General features: G+C 37.8%; 1 long non-coding RNA gene across 3 annotated transcripts in view; it reads right to left on the bottom strand.

Annotated features, from left to right (window-relative positions):
- LOC122224461 overlaps positions 1–20,547 on the bottom strand; it is a 72,453-nt gene that overhangs the window by 14,899 nt on the left and 37,007 nt on the right. The window contains exon 3 of one of the 3 annotated variants that reach the window (XR_006204808.1): positions 5,467–5,540. The exons of the other annotated variants lie outside the window; for them this stretch is intronic. This is a non-coding gene — a long non-coding RNA (uncharacterized LOC122224461). The remainder of the gene's footprint in view (positions 1–5,466; positions 5,541–20,547) is intronic. 3 annotated transcript variants of the gene reach the window in all.

Raw genomic sequence — 20,547 nt, 5'->3', positions numbered from 1 at the left:
GATCAGACACCAGTACACCTTATTGTCAACAGTAAAGGAATGTTTCGCCTCTTCTGTTTGGGACATTGGAGTGCCTTCTTCGTTCAATTTTTTTTATGTATAAATGTTAAAACATCTTCTAAACAGAGAGAGGGGCTTTAAATTACAGAGCAACAACAAAAATAATGCTTATTGCTCAACTGCCTGTTCTGGAAGCATTTGTTCTTCAATATTATTCCTAGTCCTCTTGTCATGCTTTTTTGTCACTGAACAATGCTCTCCCTCTCGTCTTCCATTGTCATTCATAATTTTTAGATAGACCACGATTCATGTGGAGCTACATTACCCAGTATTGTTTGATACATTTTTATTTGATAAACATTCAGTGCAGGAAACTGTGATTGCTATATGTGTATGTATATAATCTTATTCTGTAGTCATCAGAATTTTGATGTATGGTACATTTGATTTTTATTTTTTACATGTGTAGTTTTCTCTCTTCACAGTCAAAACGTTTATGTTATTGAGGGTGGGGGCAGGGAATTATGTTGATAAACTCAAAAATCCATTTGTATGTATCTGCCTATTGGGGATATTTTAAATTTGAAACCTAAGTTATATATAGTTCAGTAATGCTCTTCAATGTTTACAAAAACAACAATCATCTACAAGAAAATAAGTTCCTTGTTTGCAAATAATTGTCAGTACCAAAGTTGTTCTTCTAACTAAGCATGTCTAAAATAGGATTTAGTTCATTTTAGCTTGCACAGGAGTCTGACATTCATTTGCCATTTAATGCAATGTTGAATGGTTCTCCATAAAAGTGCTAACACTACAGAGATGCAAACTGGTACTCTTGCTCCCTTCAACAACATGCTCACATAAAATGGATTTAAAAACTAGCACTTGCTGCCCAGAATTTCTAGACTTTGCCACTTCCTCCCCCCCTAAATCGGTAGGAAGAACATTTATTGTAGATTTTTATATTTTAGTCAAGCCAAGTATGAAATACAAGTATCGGCTAAGTATAATATTAAATCATATTTCAATAGGGTTTTTTGTATTGTGCCTTAAGAAAACGTACATTTGTTTTATATATTATTTTCTAGAGGCATAATACTATCAAATGGTGCACTTTGTTATGGAAACTGAGCATTACTAGACACTATCATAACTTTGGAGTCACTATTATCGGAAAATACTTGCCAAATAGCATCTTCAAGATAGGTTTCTATTAACGGTCACCTAGAGAGTGTGTCAAAATAAGAAAATGGAAAAAGGTACCTTCTGAGTGTTAAAGGTTTAATCTGAATGTATTTAAATATAAAGATGAAGACTGATTCAAAAATTGGGGAAGTATCCAATCTGTATTAGTCTGAATACTTTACCTTTGAAATTACGAACTTGAAAATATCAACGTCTGTAATTATACAGATATTCAAGAGCAATACTACAGTGCCAAATAATAAAGCACCATTTTTTTCTCATGGCAATTTTCAGGATTAGAGCTCACATAGACTGCAGGGCAGGCTTACATATGGTATCTTGTACTGGTTAATTTAACCCCATTTATAAACAGATGAAAGTTTTATTTTCTTATTTCATTTATAAGATGGTTCAATGTACTGGGAGGCTTTTTTTTATTACAGAAAGTGTATATTGGTATATAATAAATGAACTTTTCAAATGACTGATTTGATTTTCTTTCTACTGTTGAAGGCTATAAATTATTTGTACATGAGAAAAAATTTTTAAGTCTAAATATTGTCTTCTACTGGTATATGTTCCATTTTCATTGTTAGTCTTGACATAACTAAAATTTGTAGCTGTCAAAACATAGTTGCCATCTTATTTTGGTAAAATACACAGCTAATCCTGAAGTTTGTTTTAAGTTTTTATTTAAGTAATCTCTACACTCCTCATAAGTCTTGAACTCACAATCCTGAGATCAAGAGCCACACGCTCTTTCCACTGGAGAAGCCAGGCACCCCCTAAATCATTTTTATTTATGTCATCACATACATATCTCCTAGAATGAGTCTCTATATAGTTGATCAGGAGGAATTCATTTGTGATGGAAGAAGAATAAAAGAAATATGAAGATTAGTAAAATAGAGACATGGAAGGTTTGGAGAAGGGAAAGCAACACGGGAGTGCAGCAGATTGGGTAGAAATGGACAATTGCTGGGATATCAGGTCAAACGCTAAGTTGAGTGCTGGACTTTCTAAGAAACTTCCAAATAGTTCTCCAAGGTGTTTCCACCATTTTCATTTTCATCAAGAATATATACAAGCCCCAGTTGCTCTACAGCCTTGCCCACATTTGGCATTGTGGCATTGTATTTTGTAGCCTTTCAAGTGGGTGTGGAATTGTATTTTTTTAAGTTTATTTATTTTTGAGAGAGAGGATCCCAAGCAGTTCCATGCTGGTAGCACAGAGCCTGACACAGGACTCGAACTCACAAACCATGAGATCAGGACCTGAGCTGAAATCAAGAGTCATACCCTTAACTGACTGAGCCACCCAGGTGCCCCATGAAATGGTATCTCATTTCCATTCCCTTGCTGACTAGTGTTGGAAATTTTTCATGTGTTCACTGGCCATTCATGTTTCCTTTTGTGAAGTGCCTGCTCAAATCTTTTGGCCATTTTGAGTTAAGTTGTTTGTCTTTTTATTGTGGATTTGTCAGTTCTTTATATATTCTGGACACATGTCCTTTGTCAGATGGCAATGTATTTTCTCAGTCTAGGACAAGCCTACTCATTTACCTAAAGGTATCTTAATTATATCTTTCTGGGGCCATGTCTGTATAGCTTACTAGAATAATTCCTGTCTTACTAGAATAAAGTTAGTTAGAATGGTATTGTTATAATTAACATTTAGATTTTCAAATCTGGAGAGGAGGTCTTCTTCTCTTTTTCAGGCAGAGCATAATCTGTTTTCTTGCCTTCTAGTGAGCTTTATTGAATGTATACTAATGTAGTTTTTTTTAATAGATAATTGACTAATTGCTAAGTCACTTTGACTCTAGGTTAGGAGACCCAGTACTACTGAGATAGACCCAGGACATCAAAAACCCTTCCTGGCTACTTGTAATCAAGTTCATTAGCTTTCTCAGTCCTTGTTACAGGCATATACAGATGAAACAGGAGAAATTACTTCATGTGCAGAAGCAGTCCGCAGGGCGTCTGCTTCTATGGCATGTGATGGTCTTTTCCCAAGAAAATATTGGGTACTAATTATCCAATAGACCATATTGAAGAAACTGATTGAAAAAAGAAAATTAGCTTAGACCCTTCCTTCACATCATACACCAAAAGTGGAAAAAGTCAGTAAGTAAGGCAAAAACCTAAGCAGCGACATTTTAGGAAGAACGACCTGACAGCTGCCCAGGGAAGTAAGACACAGTGGAGGAAATTACAAGGGCATTGATGGATCGTGGGACTATACAGTAGTACATTAAAGAGCAATTTAGAAAACACCAGTTACTGGGGTGCCTGGGTGGCTCAGTCAGTTAAGTGACCAACTTCAGCTCAGGTCATGATCTTACAGTTGGTGAGTTTCAGCCCCGTATCAAGTTCGCTGCTGTCAGCACGGAGCCCTCTTTGGATGCTCTGTCTCCCTCTCTCTGTCCTTCCCCACTTGTGCGCTCTCTTTCAAAAATAAATCAACATTAAAAAAAAAAAATACCAGCCAGTATCAAATACAAACCAATATACCCTTAATGTATGAATACATAAAAAAAAAAAAAAAAAAAAAAAACAAGGATGGGCACCCAGGTGGCTTAGTTAGCTAAGTGCCCCGACTCTTGGTTTCAGCTCAGGTCATGATCTCGTGGTTCATGAGTTCGAGCCTAGCATTGGTCTCCGCACTGACAGAGCAGAGCCTGCTTGGGATTTTCTCGCTCTCCCTTTCTCTCTGTTCCTCTGCCATGCTCTCTCTCTCAAAATAAACTTAAAAAAAAAAAAAAGGAAACTAAGAATCTAATAGAAGAATGGGCAATGGACATGAAATCACAGAAGAAAAATGGTGAATGAGTATAAGTCATTTGACCTATGAGTCAAAAACAAGTAAAAACACAAATATAATTGTTTTGTCTGTCACATTACTAAAATAAGAAAAATTAATCCTTTGTGCTGGTGAGTGCAGGGAGTTGAACACTCGTTCAATGCTGGTGGCAGAAATCCTGGCTTGGCTTATCTGGAAAGCATGCTGGCAACGCTTAAAGATCCCTAAGGATGTTTGTAGTGGGCAGACAGACCCCAAAAGATCTAATCCCATGAGCCCTTAAAATCAGAGAACTTTCTTCAGCTGAAATCAGAAAGATTCAAAGCATGAGAGGGACCTCAAACTGCCACTGCTGCTTAAAGACAGAAGAGACCATGTGGAAACATAAGGAAATGAATTCTGCCAACAACTTAAATGAGCCAAGAAAATGGTTCTCCTGAGTCTCCAAATAGAAGCCCAGGGCACCAATGCTTTGATTTGAAGTTTGTGAGACCCCAAGCACAGAACTCTGCCTAGCTAGCCAGACTTCTGACCCACAGATCTAGCAGATAGTAAAATGAGGCTTGTTTTAAGTTGCTAAGTTTGTGACAATTTGTTACAGCAACAGGAAACTAGGAAATACAATAATGTTCATGTTTTTTGATCCACTAACTCTTCTAAGAAACTATTCTGAGGAAGAAATCAGAGAAGTGAATTGACTTCTGTCTACTAATGTATTCTTTCAACATATAATGGGATACATTTTTGAAACACTCCAAAAGTCCAAAATTGTGGAATGATTTAATAAATTCTAGTAGCTTCACAGCCTGGAATAGGACATAGTCATTAAAAATGCTTTTGAATCATTACCAACAAAATGAGAAAGTATGGTATAAAGTGAAAAAAAAAAAAGAATGCATGCTTCATTATACCAATTTTACATATTAAAAATGCATGGAATAGAACAGAAATAGGAAAACGGAAATAGACATAAGCGTTAAGAGTAGATACGATAGATAACAAGATAAGTGAGGTTATTCTTCAACCTAGATTTGTTATTTTCTAAATTTTCTACGGAGACCATTCCTTTTACAGTTATGAAAAACTCAGAGAAACATTTTTTTGTCAATTTAGATTTTCTGGAAATAACTAAAACATGCTGCCAATTTTTATGTTTTCAGCTGAATCTAAAGGCAGAATTGGAGAATACAATTCACGATTGGGGGAACAGTCACGGATGACTGAAGCAGAAGTAGAAAGGATGGGGCAGACCCTCGCCAGAGGGGAGGCATGGGAAGGACATAAAGAAAACAGTACAGCAGAGCCAGTAGGCCAGGATTTCAGTCCCAGATCCATGGTTTGGGAAAGTCATTCAATTTTACTGAGCTTCAGTTTTTTCATTTCTGTTGGTGTAATTTCTACATAATGCAATTCCCAAGATGACTTAGCTTAGAATCATTGGGAGTATCAGAAAGTCCTTATATCTCTAGTGCACATACTTGTCAGCCATAAGGAAGGGATCCTCCAAGTGCTCCAAAGCATATCCTGCAGCAATGATTTCTGCAGCTGGGTCCTGAAAGTGGGAGTTAGGTTAAGTCAACTGCTCCCGGGGAACACTCCACCTTGCCACTCAGGCTGAATAATTTAATGGACAAACCCTTATTCAGTGAAGACCGTGCACCAGATACTGTCCTAGGCACAAGAATACAGAGTAGTCCTGGTCTTTAAGGAGCTTATAGAGGAAGGGGCCCATGTATGCAGACAGTTATAATATAAAATCGAAAATACTAGATGGAACTAGAGTATATTATGCTAAGTGAAATAAGTCAGAAAAATACCACATGATTTCACTCCTATGGAATTTAAAAAACAAAACAGATGAACATAGGGGAAGGGAAGGAAACATAAAATAAGGTAAAAACAGGAACGCGTCATAAGAGACTCTTAATGATAGAGAACAAACTGAGGGGTTTGGAGGGTAGAGGGGATGGGCTAAGTGGGTGATGGGCATTAAGGAGGGCACTTGTTGCGATGCACACTGGGTGTTGTATATGGTGGATGAATCACTAAGTTCTACTCCTGAAACCAACACGATACTATGTGTTAACTAACTTGAATTTAAATAAAATCTTAGAAGAAAAAAAAAGTAAAACTAATTACATGTGTGTGTGTGTGTACGTGTGTGTGTGTGTATGTACATACATATGATCCCATGGAGTCTCTAAGGGGAGTACCCAAGTCAAGCTTGGGGAGTGAGGAGTACTCTGATTTCTGGCATCAGATGCCTGTTAATCCTGGCAGTTGAATCCTAAAGGACACACTGAAGTTATCAGATAAAAGATGAGAAGCAGAACAGCACAGACAAAAAAATGATTGCTCCCATTGACTCCCCACTCCACACAGACACATGTATGCATACACCTCCCACGTACTCTGTATTAGATTCCTTTTGCTGCTATAACAAATTACCATAGTCTTAGTGACTGTAAAGAACACATTTTATCATCTTATAGGCGGCTCCAGCAGGGATCAGTAAACCAAGCAGACCAAGTAAAACAAAGATTCTTAAAACTAAACTGATAAGCACTACAGCCACAAAGTAGGTCAAGACCTGTGTATCAAATCTAAACAGAGTGGCTGCCTGCTACAGTAAAAGATTTTAATAGAATGTTTGATACGCAATTGAAAGTCACCCACCACACCAAGAACCAAGAAAATTACAGCTTGAATAAAATGAACTGATGCCAACACAGAGATGAATCAGATGTTCAAATTACCTAGCAAGAATTTTTAATTGTTTTTAATGTTTGTTTTTGAGAGACAGAAAGACAGAGCATGAGCAGGGGAGGGGCAGAGAAAGAGAGGGAGACACAGAACCTGAAGCAGGCTCCAGGCTCTGAGCTGTCAGTGCAGAGCCCAATGCGGGGCTGGAACTCATGAACCACAAAATCACGACCTGAGCCAAAGTCTGACGCTTAACCTACTGAGCCACCCGAGCAGCCCTCCTAACAAGAATTTTAAAGTAGCCATTCTAAAAATACTTCAATGTTAATCATAAATTCTCTTAAAACAAAAAAATAGAACATTCCAGCAAAAAAACTGAAGTCTATAAAAATAATTAGAAATTACAAATGGAAAAATATAACAGAAATTTAAAGAAAAATTCAGGGGCGCCTGGGTGGCTCAGCCAGTTGGGAGTCTGACTTCCGCTCAGGTCATGATCTCGCAGTCTGAGTTCGAGGCCTGTGTCGGGCTCTGGGCTGACAGCTCAGAGCCTACAGCCTGATTCAGATTCTGCGTCTCCTTCTCTCTCTCTGCCCCTCCCCCCTTATGCTCTTTCTAGCTCTCAAAAATGAATAAACATTTAAAAAAATTCTTTTTAAATAAAGAAAAATTTGTTGGGTGTGCTCAGTAGAATGGAGATAGAGAATAGAATCAGCATACCTGAGTAAATATAAATAGAATTCATCCAATTTGAACAAAAAAAAAAAAAAAAAAAAAAGAGGAAGGAGACTAGAAAAAGAAACAATAGAACAGAACTGGGCTATTGACCTCTGTGACAAAAATGTCACATACATTTTTGTATTAACAGAGTCCTAGAACATTTGTATTATCAGAGTCCCAGAAAGAAAAGAGATAGATTAAAGCTAAAAGACAATTCGAAGAAATAATGGCTGAGGGACTTCCCAAATTTGGTGAGAGATGCCAAGCTATATACTTTAAAACCTCAGTGAATTCCCAAAAGGAAAATCCAAAGAAATCCCCGCAAATACTTGTCAAATGCTTGAAAGCATCCTGAGAGGAACACGTTACCTATAGGGGAACACTTATTTAAGGTCTGAGGATTTCTTATCAAAACATGTGGAGGTCACAAAGAACTGGCACATTTTCAAGTGCTGACAGAAAAGAAGTTTCAACGTAAACTCTGTATCAAGCAAAACTAGCTTTCAGGAAGAAAGGGGAAACAGCATTCTCAGAAAAAGGAAAATTAAGTGAATGACCTACCCGTAAAGATGCGGCAAAGAATGTTCTTCAAACGGAAAATAAGTGATAAAAAAAAAAAAAATTAGAGAATCAGGAAAGAGCAAAGACCAGAAATATGGATACATGCAGTAGACCATTCTTTTCTTCACAAGCTTCATAAATAATTTTTACTTCAATCAGAAAATGTATCATCTAATACTCAAGGCAATGATTTTTTAAGTGGAGAACCAAAAAAGACTTAAACAGAAATGAGGTTTTCACAATTTGCTGCTGGTGGTAAAATGTTACCAGTAGACTGTGAGAAGTCACTCATGCATGCTACAATAGCCAGAGCAACCGCTATAAGAACTATACAAAGATTCACTCAGAAACACCATAAGTAAAGGTGAATTTCTCAAAAATATTTCAGTAATCCACTGGAAGCCAAGAAAAGAGAAACAGGAATGAGAATCAGAAAAAAAAAAAAAAAAAGACAATAAAATGGCACACTTAAGCAATAACAACAAATGCCTTAAATGTAAGTGGTTGAAGTACATTAATCAAAAAAAAAAAAAAAAAAGTTAAAAGAATGAATAGGGGCACCTGGGTGGCTCAGTCAGTTAAGCATCGGACTCTTGATTTTGGCTCAGATCACGATTTCACAGCTTGTGAGATCAAGCCCCATGTCAGGCTCTACACTGACGGCACGGAGCCTGCTTAGGATTCTCTCTCTCTCTCTCTCTCTCTCTCTCTCTCTCTCTCTCTCTGCCTCTCCCCTGCTCATGAGCTCTCAAGACAAGTAAATAACCTTAAGACACATAATAAATGAGTAAAAATCATGACCCAACTACATGCTAAGAAACTCACTTCTAATTCATTGACACAGGTAAGTTGGAAGTAAAAAGGAGTAAAAAGATACACATTAAAAAAAAAAAAAAAAAATCACCCAGAAAAGTAGGCATGGCTATATTCATGTGATAAAACAGACTTCAGAGAAAAGTTATTAGAGACAAAAAGGTGTTCCTTTGCCTCTGCCACGTACATAATAAAAAGATCGATCCAGCAGGAAGACCTACCAATCCTAAATTTGTACACACACACCAAAGAACAGAGCCTCAAAATACATGAAGTGAAAACTGACCAGAGAAAGATGAATCCACAATTATAGATGCAGACTTCCCCACCCATCTCTCAGAAATCGATAGAACTACTAGACAGAAAATCAGCAAAGATCTAGAAAATCCAAACAATACAATCAAAAGGTTCTGATGCACACAGAACACTCCACGAGCAGCAGCACACTGCAGTTTTTTTTTCCAAAGTATGCATGAAACATTTACCAACACAGATCATATCCTGAGTCATAAAACAGACCCTCAAATTAAAGAGAAGTGACATCACACAGAGTGCATTTTCTGACCATGATGGAATCAACTAGCAACTATTAGCAGAAAGGTATGGAAGTCAAATAACACTTCTGTATAATCTTTGGGTCAAAGTATCAAAGGAGAATTAAGTACATAGAACTGAATAAAAATTAAAAGAAACATATCAAAATATGTAGGATGCATCTAAGGTGGTGCTGAGAGAAATTTGTAGTGCTAAGTTATATTAGAAATGAAGGGAGGTCTCAAATCTCTAAGTTCCCAAGGTAAAAACCTAGAAAGAGAACAAAATAAACCAAATGGAAGTGAAAGGAATTTACTTAAAACTTTTTTTAATCTTTATTTTTGAGAGAGAGAGAGAGAGAGAGAGAGAGAGAGAGAGAGAGAGAGAGAGAGAACGCACGGGGGAGGGGTAGAGAGAGAGGGAGACACAGAATCTGAAACAGGCTCCAGGCTCCAAGCTGTCAGCACAGAGCCCAAACAACTGAGCCACCTAGGCATCCCAGAAGGAAGTTAATAAACATAAATGAAACCAAAAACAGGAAAATAGGGGAAAAAGAAAAAAGTGAAACAAAAGTGGGCTCTTTGGAAAACTCCAAGTTGATAAACCGCTAGCAAGACTGATGAAGATTTTTTTTTTAATTTTTTTTAACCTTTTTATTTATTTTTGAGACAGAGAGAGAGCATGAATGGGGGAGAGTCAGAGAGAGAGGGGGAGACACAGAATCTGAAACAGGCTCCAGACTCCAAGCTGTCAGCACAGAGCCCAACGCGGGGCTTGAACTCACAGACCGCGAGATCACGACCTGAGCCGAAGTCGGACGCTTAACCGACTGAGCCACCCAGGCGCCCCAAGACTGATGAAGATTTAAGAAAAGAAAGCATTAAGTCTCAGTTGGCATTTTTCCTCTTCTATTGGTACATGAAATAATGGTGCATCTTAATGTAAGAATATCTTTAATACTTTCTGTGAAGGAAAAAAAACCCAACAACCTTATTAACATTCTTTGATGCAAAGAGATGGGTTCATTTCCCCCCCACCCCATCTGGAGATTCTGTCCATAGTAGTACAGAGTGTTATGGTTACCATCACCACGTGCCACGTTAGTTCCAGAATGGTTGTGTGCGTACGTATGCCTGCATGCGTGTGGTCTGGATGGGTGCAGGCCATCCAGGTTACAGGTTACAAGAGGTGACCAAATAAAACATGAACTCAACTGTAATCTGCGTTTTCCAGATCAGCCTAATTTTGGTCAAACTGGGTAGCTTAATGGACTCATAGGAAAATATAGCTATTTTACCAAAGGGAAATTGAGACCAGGAATGGAAGGATAATAGCAAAATGACCTCCACATTGCAACTGGCCTTCTTGGTCTGAGTCCCAGGTCTGGTTCAGGCAGCGTGTAGCTCTAACAATAAGGTTCCTAGACAGCAAGCTTTATGCTTAGTTTGACATTAAGTGTACGTGTCACTAAGCTGGAGTTTTCCCACCAGCCCGGGGAGGTGCAGGGAGAAAGACAGAAACCTGATTCTTCCCTGTTCGTCATGGCTCAGCCTCCCTGGCACTGGATCCTAGAGCATTTTATCAGGGTCATTTGTGAATAAGCTATTCAAGAATGATTATTTTAAGGTCAGGTTCTTGGTATTATCTTTCTCAAAAGGAAAACTTGACTGTTCTCCAGATAGTGATGGGCATATTTGTTTTATTACTGCCAGCTTTGTAACTTAAAATTTTGGAAGATCACCAGGTTTTTACTTGGTAAGAGATTGTCTAAACCTGGTCTCCAGCCCAAACTTCTGTTCCCAGATGGTTAATCAGCATTTCTTTCAACCTATGCAATTCAAAGAGAACTAAATCCACTTGCAGCTTTGCATTTAGCTCTTTTCCTAAAGGTATACACCTTGGCCAGCCACTGAGGGCCAGCCATTGCTAGAGGAGGAGAGCTGCTGCTGAGATGGCAGTCCTCTCACTGTGCAAGAAAATGAACAGAAAATGGACTATTTCAAACAATTCACCTGTGAAGGATATTCATCACATGGTTCACTTTCTAATTTGATCATGTTATGAAATGAAGCACCGTTTGGTAGAGCTTTATGAAAGTATTTTCCTCCTTCTTGTTTAGTAGACCCAGGGATGTACCACAATTGGCTAATATGGCCTTCAAGAGCCATATCTCTATAATTCCATTCGGTGAGATCATGTTGGTAGCATGACATTAATGGGAAATCTTTACACCATGAAAATTGGCAAATACTGCAAGTCAGGGGGACGGGGTTCCTTTTAGTTCAGTTTTGTTTTATTGGTAAAATCAGTCTTTAAACACTTAGCAGCACACGACTTTTTAGATCCCTCTGCAGTCCTCCTGTAGCACCTTCCTTTTATCGTATTTAACACATCTTACACTTGCCGGTTCTTCGTCTCTACAACCCACCAGACTACAACATCTATAAGGGCAGATTCTGCCCGTCTTGCTCACTACTGGTACATCTAGTACCTTGCATAGTATCCAGCTACACTGTTGTCAGCAAATATTTTGGAATGGATGACTTCTTGTTGTTCCCCTCCTCCTGTATATCTGACATGGCCAATAACCTAACTGTGGCCCAGAAAAGAATGTGGTTAAAGACACTTCTATTCCAGGCAATGAACACCTCTTCAGAAGCTCAGAGCCAGGCTCTGGGCAGCATCTGTGAATGGAGAGCTCAGTCCCTCCAGGGTGACAATACCCTTTTATCCCCAGCCAGCTTTTAAGAGGGTGGAAGAGGTGCAGCACTTAGAAAACTATGAAGTGAGACTCAAAAGCAAGGCTCTGGAAAACACTTCTCCCACTTATTAATGCCTGAACTTGCCCTAAGAGATAAATTATTTCTTGCCACGACCAAAGAGATATAAATAACTGTCCTGTTAGAATGTTGTATCTGTTTTAAATTCTCAAGTAGAAGAATCCTATAAAATTTTCCTTTAAAAGTAAGCTTTGATATAGGAGCAGGAAAAGGAGCCGAGAGCCAAAGGATGTTAATTGGCCAAAACAAGGGGAGGGAAATGGTGTGCAGTCTACAAAGATGGTTGTCATAAATCCTACCACCACCAACTCTACCCATATGCTTGCCACTTGCCCCATTAAGAAGTGAGGTTCTCTTGAATCTGGGCTGGTCCTGAGACTTGCTCTGACCAAGAGCATGTAGTTGAAATGATCGTATACCTGTTCTCTAAGAGGCCTGGAAGCTTCTACTTTCACATTCCCAGCGGGAGTTGGTATTACGAGCTTGCTGTGTATCTTTCCAGACTTTGCCCATGCATTTTTTTTTTTAACCATGGATAAAAATATAAAATTGTTTTGTCATTTTTAAATATAAGTTTATATACTATGTTCTATAACTTTATTAGCATATTTTTTTAGAGTTTATTTATTTTGAGAGAGAGAGATTGAGAGCATGGAAGGGGGCTGAGGGAGAGAGAGAGAATCCCAAGCAGGCCCCACACTGTCAGCGTGGAACCCACTGCAGGACTCGAGCCCATGAACTGGGAGATCATGACCTGAGCTGAAACCCGGAGTCGATCACTTCACCGACTGAGCCACCCAGGCACCCCAGCATAATTTTTAAAATTTTTGTTGATTCATATAGATTTGAATTTATTGCCTTAACTACAGTAACTCCATTGCTTAATATAGTATGTTTATTACACTATTTCTGGAGTCACAGTCATTTGTTTGTAATTTAGTCATTCCAAAAATACTGTAGATCATAGTTCATTATTGATATACGTAAACCAGGCCAAAGATCACATACAACTTTAATACAAACTGTCAAATTATTCTCCAAAATAACTATCAATTTATTCTCTCACTGGTAGTATATTATAGTATTCATCTCCTTATAATTTGATAACTCCTTAATACTGTCATTATTTAATAGTTGTCTTTATGATGGGGAAATACAGAACTTTGTTGTTTTAATTAACAAATTTTATACATATTTAGAGATATGTTTATAACCACTGTTTCATCACTGGAAATTTGCTTATGTTCTTTACCCTTTTCTATTAGAATATTTTTTCCATTAATCTGTATTAACAGTTTCTTATACACACTGTGCTGATGTGAGTTTAAAATGACCTGATCATAACCTGTCAGAACTGAAAAACCCAAAAGACTCCACCAAAAAACTACTAGAATAGAAGAATTCAGTAAAGTCACAGGATACAAAATGAATGTACAGAAATCTGCTGCATTTCTATCCACTAATAATGAAGGAGCAGAAAGTGAAATTAAGAAAATACCATTTACAAATACACCAAAAACAATAAAACATTCAGGAATAAACTTAACCAAGGAGGTAAAATTAAAGAAATAAAGAGCATCCAAATCTGTAAGAAAGAAGTAGAACTCTCACTACTTGAAGATGACATGATACTCTATATAGAAAACCTGAAAGACTCCACCAAAAAAATGGCTAAAACTAATACACGAATTCAGTAAAGTTGTAGGATACAAAAATCATACACCAATAATGAATGAAGCAGCAGAAAGGGAAATTAAGCAATCAACCCCATTTACAATTGCACCAAAAATAAGATACCTAGGAATAAACCTAAACAAAAAAGTGAAAGATCTATACTCTGAGAACTATAAAACACTGATGAAGTAAACTGAAGACAACAGAAAGAAATGGAAAGACATTCCATATTCATGGATTGGAAGAATACTGTTAAAATGTCTATACCACCCAAAAGCAATTTACAGATTTAGTGCAATCCCTCTTAAAATGCCAATATGAAACTAGAACAAACAACCCTAAACTTTGTATGGAACCACTAAAGACCTCAACTAGCCAGAGCAATCTTGAAAAAGGAAAGCAAACCTGGAGGTGTCACAATTCCAGATTTCAAATTTATTACAAAGAGCTGGTAATTAAAACAGTGTGGGGCTGGCATAAAAATAAACCCATGGATCAGTGGAATAGAAGACCCAGAAATAAACCCATAATTATATGGTCAATTAATCTTTGACAAAAGAGGCAAGAATATGCAATCGGAAAAAGTCTCTTCAACAAATGGTGTTGTGGAAAACTGAACAGCCACATGTGAAATAATGAAAACTGGACCACTTTCTTATACCATACAGAAAAATAAACTCAAAAATGGATTAAAGACCTAAAAATTTGAGACCTGAAACCATAAAAATTCTTGAAGAGATTATAGGCAGTAATATTTGTCATGGGCTGTACCAACATGTTTCTAGTTATGTCTGAGGCAAGAGAAATAACAAAAATAAGCTATTGGGACAACATCAAAAAACTTCTGCACAGCAAAGGAAACAATCTACAAAACTAAAAGGAAACCTACTGAATGGGAGAAGGTATTTTCAAATGACATATCTGATAAAGGGTTAGCATGCAAAATATATAAAGAACTGAAACATTTCAATACAAAAAAAAAATCCAATTTAAAAATGGTCAGAGGACATGAACAGACATTTCTCCCAAGAAAACATCCAGATTTCCAGCAGACATATGAAGAGATGATCATCACTCATCATAAGGGAAATGCAAAAAACAAAAAAACAAAACAAAAAAAAACTGAGAGATCACCTCACACCTGTCAGAATGGCTAAACAACAGGCATTGGTAAGGATGTGAATAAAGGGGAACCGTCTTGCACTGTTGGTGAGAATGCAAACTGGTGCAGCTACTCTGGAAAGCAGTATGGAATTTCTTTAAAAATTAAAAATTGAACTACCCTACAATCCCTGGGCATCTGGGTGGCTCAGTTGGTTAAGTGACCAACTCTTGATCAGCTCAGGTCATGATCTTGCATTTCATAACATAGAGCCCTATGTCAGGCTCTGCACTGACAGTGCAGGGCCTGCTTGGGGTTCTCACTCTCCCTTTCTCCCAAAATAAATGAATATTAAAAAAAAAAAATAACTACTCTACAATCCAGTAGTTGCATTACTGGGTATCTACCCCCAAAATAGAAAAAACACTAAGTCAAAGGGATACATGTTCCCTTATGTTTACAGCAGCCTTATTTACAATAGCCGAATTATGGAAGCAGCCCAAGTGTCCATCAAGAGATGAATGGAAAGATGTGGTGTGTATATATATATATATATATATATATATATATATATATATATATGTATGTATATATATAATTGCAATCTAGGATTTTGTTAATTTAAAAATCCATTCTATCTGTATTTTCTTTGTTGTAACTAAAATAAGGATTTTGACAGTTAACAGAAATGACTTGCACAAAGTCTTCTGAATGCAGGTATCTTAACACAGGTAGTAATTTAGTCACCTGATTTGATTACAAATGAGAACATATTTAAGAAAATAATGAGAAGATAGGACAGAAAACCATGTAAGCAACACCCTTCTGAAATAAAAATTTAAAAAGTAACATCTTATTTTTTTAATGTTTATTTTGAGAGAGAGGCCAGAAGTGTGAGAGGAGGGAGGGACAGAGAAATAGAGACACTGAATCCAAAGCAGGCTCTAGGCTGTGAGCTGTCAGTCAGCACAGAGGCTGATGTGGGGCTTGAACCCACAAACTGCGAGATCATGACTTGAGCTGAAGGTGGATGCTTAGCCTATGGAGCCACCCATGCACCCCAAAATGTTAACTATTTAAATAGTTTGTCCTGAGATTTTAAAAATTATGTAAGGAAAATCTCCCTTCCAAAGAAAATTGCAGCTTAAAATTTTGTATATTGTTTTTGTTCTCACTATCTCGCAAATGATAACATCAGTATTTCCAAATTTTCGTATGTTAGTTCATTTGGAATTTTGATATCTTATAATTTCTCCCTAATACTTAGTGTGGTGCTATTACTATGAAATAGGAAGCACATGCCGAGAAGAGGAGCCTAAAGAGTTATCGTGCAATATGGAGCTTTTCTAAGTTTAGCTTTTAGAAAAGTTAGGTGACTGCAGATGGAAGAAAAGCAGGTCAAAGCAAATTTTTTTCTGATTTCAATGTTTATTAAGCACAGAATCAAAACAAATTTTGCATGTGCATGATCAAAGTTCTCCAAAGTAAAATGTCGGAGTCAAGACAGCAGGGTCAAAATGGAGATGTAAAAATAGCAAGATCAAGTCATCTGTTCGTTTTTTTTTTTTTAAGTTTTCATTCTAAATCCAGTTAGTTAACATACAATGTTTTATTATTAGTTTCCAGTGTACAATATAGTGACTCAACACTTCCATACAACACCCAGGGCTTATCACAAGTGTACTCTTTAATCCCCATCACCTATTTAGCCCATCCCCAATCCACCTCCCCTCTGGTAACCATCAGTTTGTTCTCTACAGTTACGAGTGTTTCTTGGTTTGTCTCTTTTTCCCCTTTGCTCCTTTGTTGTTCCTTAAATTCCACGTATGAGTGAAATCATATGGTACGTGTGTTTCTTGACTGATGTATTTTACCTAGCATCATACTCTGTATCTCCATCCAAGTCATAGCAAATGGCAAGATTTCATTCTTTTCTATGGCTGAATAATATTCCGTTGTGTATATATGCACCACCTCTTTATCCATTCATCAACTGATGGACACTTGGGGTGCTTCCAAAATCCAGTTATTATAAGTAAGACTGCAATAAACATAGTGTTGCATGTATCCCTTTGAATTAGTATTTTTGTATTCTTTGGGTAAATACCCAGTAGTGCAATTGCAGGATCATGGTTAGTTCTATTTTTAATTTTTTTTTTGAGGAACCTCCATACTGTTTTCCACAATAGCTGTACCAGTTTGCATTCCCACCAACAGTGCATGAGTGTTCCTTTTTCTCCACATCCTCACCAACACTTGTTCAAAACAATTTGTTGATTTCATCATGATTAATACCTACCTTGTATATATTTAGCTTTTCACAGCACATTCACCTATACAATATACCCTTCAAAACACTTGTAATTTCATGAACTACATACCGGATTCCACAAGAAATTTGTTTTCCATGCATTCTTTGACTTCCTGAAAGAGTTTTGTAGGAATATGATCTACTAATTAAACTTGTATTGCTGAATCTCTAAATGTGCCCCTCACCATCAGAACATGATTCTGATGTAACAATTAGCATCTGGCCTCTTGGCATCACATGTGCCCACCCTGTCCGTCAGAAGCCCCAAAGATGCAAAACTCTCTGCCGTCCTTGCTTCTGTGAAAACCTGCAGCTAAACTAGGGTCTGATTCTAGTCATTCATAGCTATGGCTAAATTTAAGCCAATCGTTTCCTTCTTCCTGGAGCAGTTACACACACTGCTTCTGTCAAACTGAGATTTAAAGCTCTGATTTTTTTATTGTGGTAAGAAATCTAACAAAATCTACCATCTTAACCATTTTTTTAAGATTACAGCCTTCACTATAAGCACCTTGTTGTAGGACAGATCTCTAGAACCTCATCTTGCAAAACTGAAACTCTGTACCCATTGAACAACCCTTTCCCCTTCCCCACAGTCCCTTAGCAACCACCATTCTACTTTGTTTTTAAGCATTTCATACTTTAGATACTACTTCAGATGTAAGAGGAATTATGTAGTATGTATCTTTATGACTGGCTTATTTCACTCCTAATGTCCTCAAGGTTCATCCATGTTGTAGCATATGATAGGATGTCTTTCAACATGCATTAGGAATTAGAAGACTTCTAAAAGACAATTAGAAAGTGGTAAGTGGAAGCACCTTAAGAGGTGCTTTATGGTCAATTTTATCAACCAGGAAGTCCATACAGTTCAGACTCGGCAAACCTTCCATGGGATTAGAGTAGTTGGTGAATTGGTATTCCTTAAAGCTCAAAATGGATGGACTACTTATTGCTGTCTCCAAAATATCAGAACAAAAATCCATAAAAGCACTAGAAAACCAGAGGCCATGTCATTAGCAGACCAAAATACTAAGGAATTTCTGTATGAATGATATAAAGCAAATGGACTTGGTTACTGGCAAAACCAAACAGTATGCAGGAATCTACTTTCCAAACAGTTGCCTATGGCATTTGCCCCTTAGGGCCTCTTCTTAGGACTGTAGACCTAAGAATACCTCTCAAAATAAGTGAGTTTACTTCTAGGGAATGCCTAGCACGAGCCCTGGAGGTGGAAAGAGAAGTAGGGTAAGGTCCTAGGTCACTGCCAGCCTCCATGCACATGGAGCCCCAAACCCCAAAGATGGGCTTCTCCCCCCTTCACACAAACCCACCCAATATGGATTCAGGCCCCAGTATTTGAGGGGAGAAAAAAAGTCAATAAATGGACCAAGTAGAGGAACTGTCCTCAAGGAAAGCACTATTAATGCAAGAAAACTAAAATCTTAAACTTATAGAAGTGTCTGACAATTTAAGAAAATCATTGCCATTAAATGAGAAAGGAACAGTAGGAAATTTAAAGCATGAGAACACTAAATAACTTTCAGAAGCTAAAATTCTGGTTGCTAGAATGAAAGTTGAGTAGAAGGACCGAATAGAAGACTACAGACGACGGGAGGTGTCTTAGGCAATCTGGAAGCTTGAGCTAAGGACTTTCCCCAAGAACACCATTCAAAAATAAGGAAAAACTATGAAAGGAGTTAATACACATGGAGCTATATCCAGACATCTAATATTTACCCAATAAGTGAACAGAGCATGGAGGGGGAAAAAAAAGAAATAATGGAAGAAATTTCCATATGCTAAAGAAGGACATGTACGTTCAGATTGAAATGGCCCACCGTGTGCTTTATGCAAATGTTAAAAAACACGTTTTGGTGATTTTTATGAATTCCAAGGATAAAAACGTTACAAACTTTTAAAACCAGAAAAAGGGTAGAAGGGAAGGAAAAATTACAAAGGACTTAGAGTGAAACTGGCACCAGACTTCTGACTAGCAAGTTGAAAAGCTAGAAAATCATGAAGGAATTGCCAAAATATTCTGAGAGGAAAGGATTTGGAAACTTTTCCCAGGCAAATTAGCATTCAAGTATGAAGGCAAAATGAAGATAATTTTGAACATGCAAGCAATTTAGAGATTTTGCCACCCACATAACCTTCTGAAAATATTACTCAAAATAAAAATGTAATCCAAGAATGGGAAGGAGATAGGACACAAGAAATAGAACAGGAATAGAAGAATTGAACAAGTAACCAGTAAAGCATATAATTGGTACAAATAAATTCTTGTAGGGTGGCCGTAATATGTATTGTAATTGTTGAGCAAAGAGTCCCAAGATAGAAAATGTAACTTAACAATGTGGAACGATAGTTGCAGCAGCAGCGGCAGGTAGGAGATGGAGTGGACTGGGGAGGGCAGAAAAGAGCTAATTGATGCCAATGCTCTTGAACAGTTTTAAGGGAAGGCTAGAAGGGGAGCATACAGTGCTTAGAAGGGTATAGATTAGTGGGAAGGAGGGGGAGCCCATTGTCACTGAAGATTCCATTAAGTTCCCAATTCAACTAGCATGAATGCCGACTATTTATCAGGCCTCCAGGAACTCTGTAGGGCAAGAGCAGATCTGTGTATCCTGTGTAGCTTTTTCCTGACCTCTTACTTGTTTAAGAATAAGTTGTCCATAAAGCTTATCATCCAAATCTAGATATGCTTGAGATTGAACGGGACTATGAACTGGCCCAATGCAGCACAATATGCAGGACTGTCCTGGAAAGTGAAGATATATAGTCATCCTACCTGTAAGGTAGTCATCGGTCAGTTACACTGACTAGGCTGGATAGGGTATGCTCAGGTTGGAGAAAACAGCTGGATCCTTGCTTGGCAGCAAATCATGGGTTTTTATCAGTGTTGTTGATGAACTTGCATTCCAACCTATGCATTCTATGTAAGGGACGGTTTGCAAACATCAGGATCTGTTCTTGAATCAAGCTCTGCCACAATGTTTATTCCCAAAGTAAATCTAACAAAAGACACCACATTTGAGGTCTGTTGCAACCCTTGTTTAAAATGATCATTTCCTGAGGTGCCTGGGGGGCTCCATCGGTTAAGCACCCGACTTCAGCTCAGGTCATGATCTTGCAGTTCGTGGGTTCAAGCCCTGCATCGGGCTCTGTGCTAACAGCTCGGAGCCTGGAGCCTGCTTTGGAGGCTGTGTCTCCCTCTCTCTCTGCCCCTCCCCTGCTCATGCTCTCTCAAAAATGAATATTAAACACAATTTCTGAATAATCATTTCCTCACATTCCAAAACTGACAGGCAGAAGTTGTAAATGCTCCTTTCAAGGGACTTAAGAGATAATTATTGCT

This window comes from Panthera leo, chromosome B4 (assembly GCF_018350215.1).
Source record: "Panthera leo isolate Ple1 chromosome B4, P.leo_Ple1_pat1.1, whole genome shotgun sequence".
Classification (NCBI taxonomy): Eukaryota; Metazoa; Chordata; class Mammalia; order Carnivora; family Felidae; genus Panthera; species Panthera leo.
Note: the sequence above shows the minus strand (reverse complement) of the source record. Positions and strands in the feature narration are given on the sequence as shown.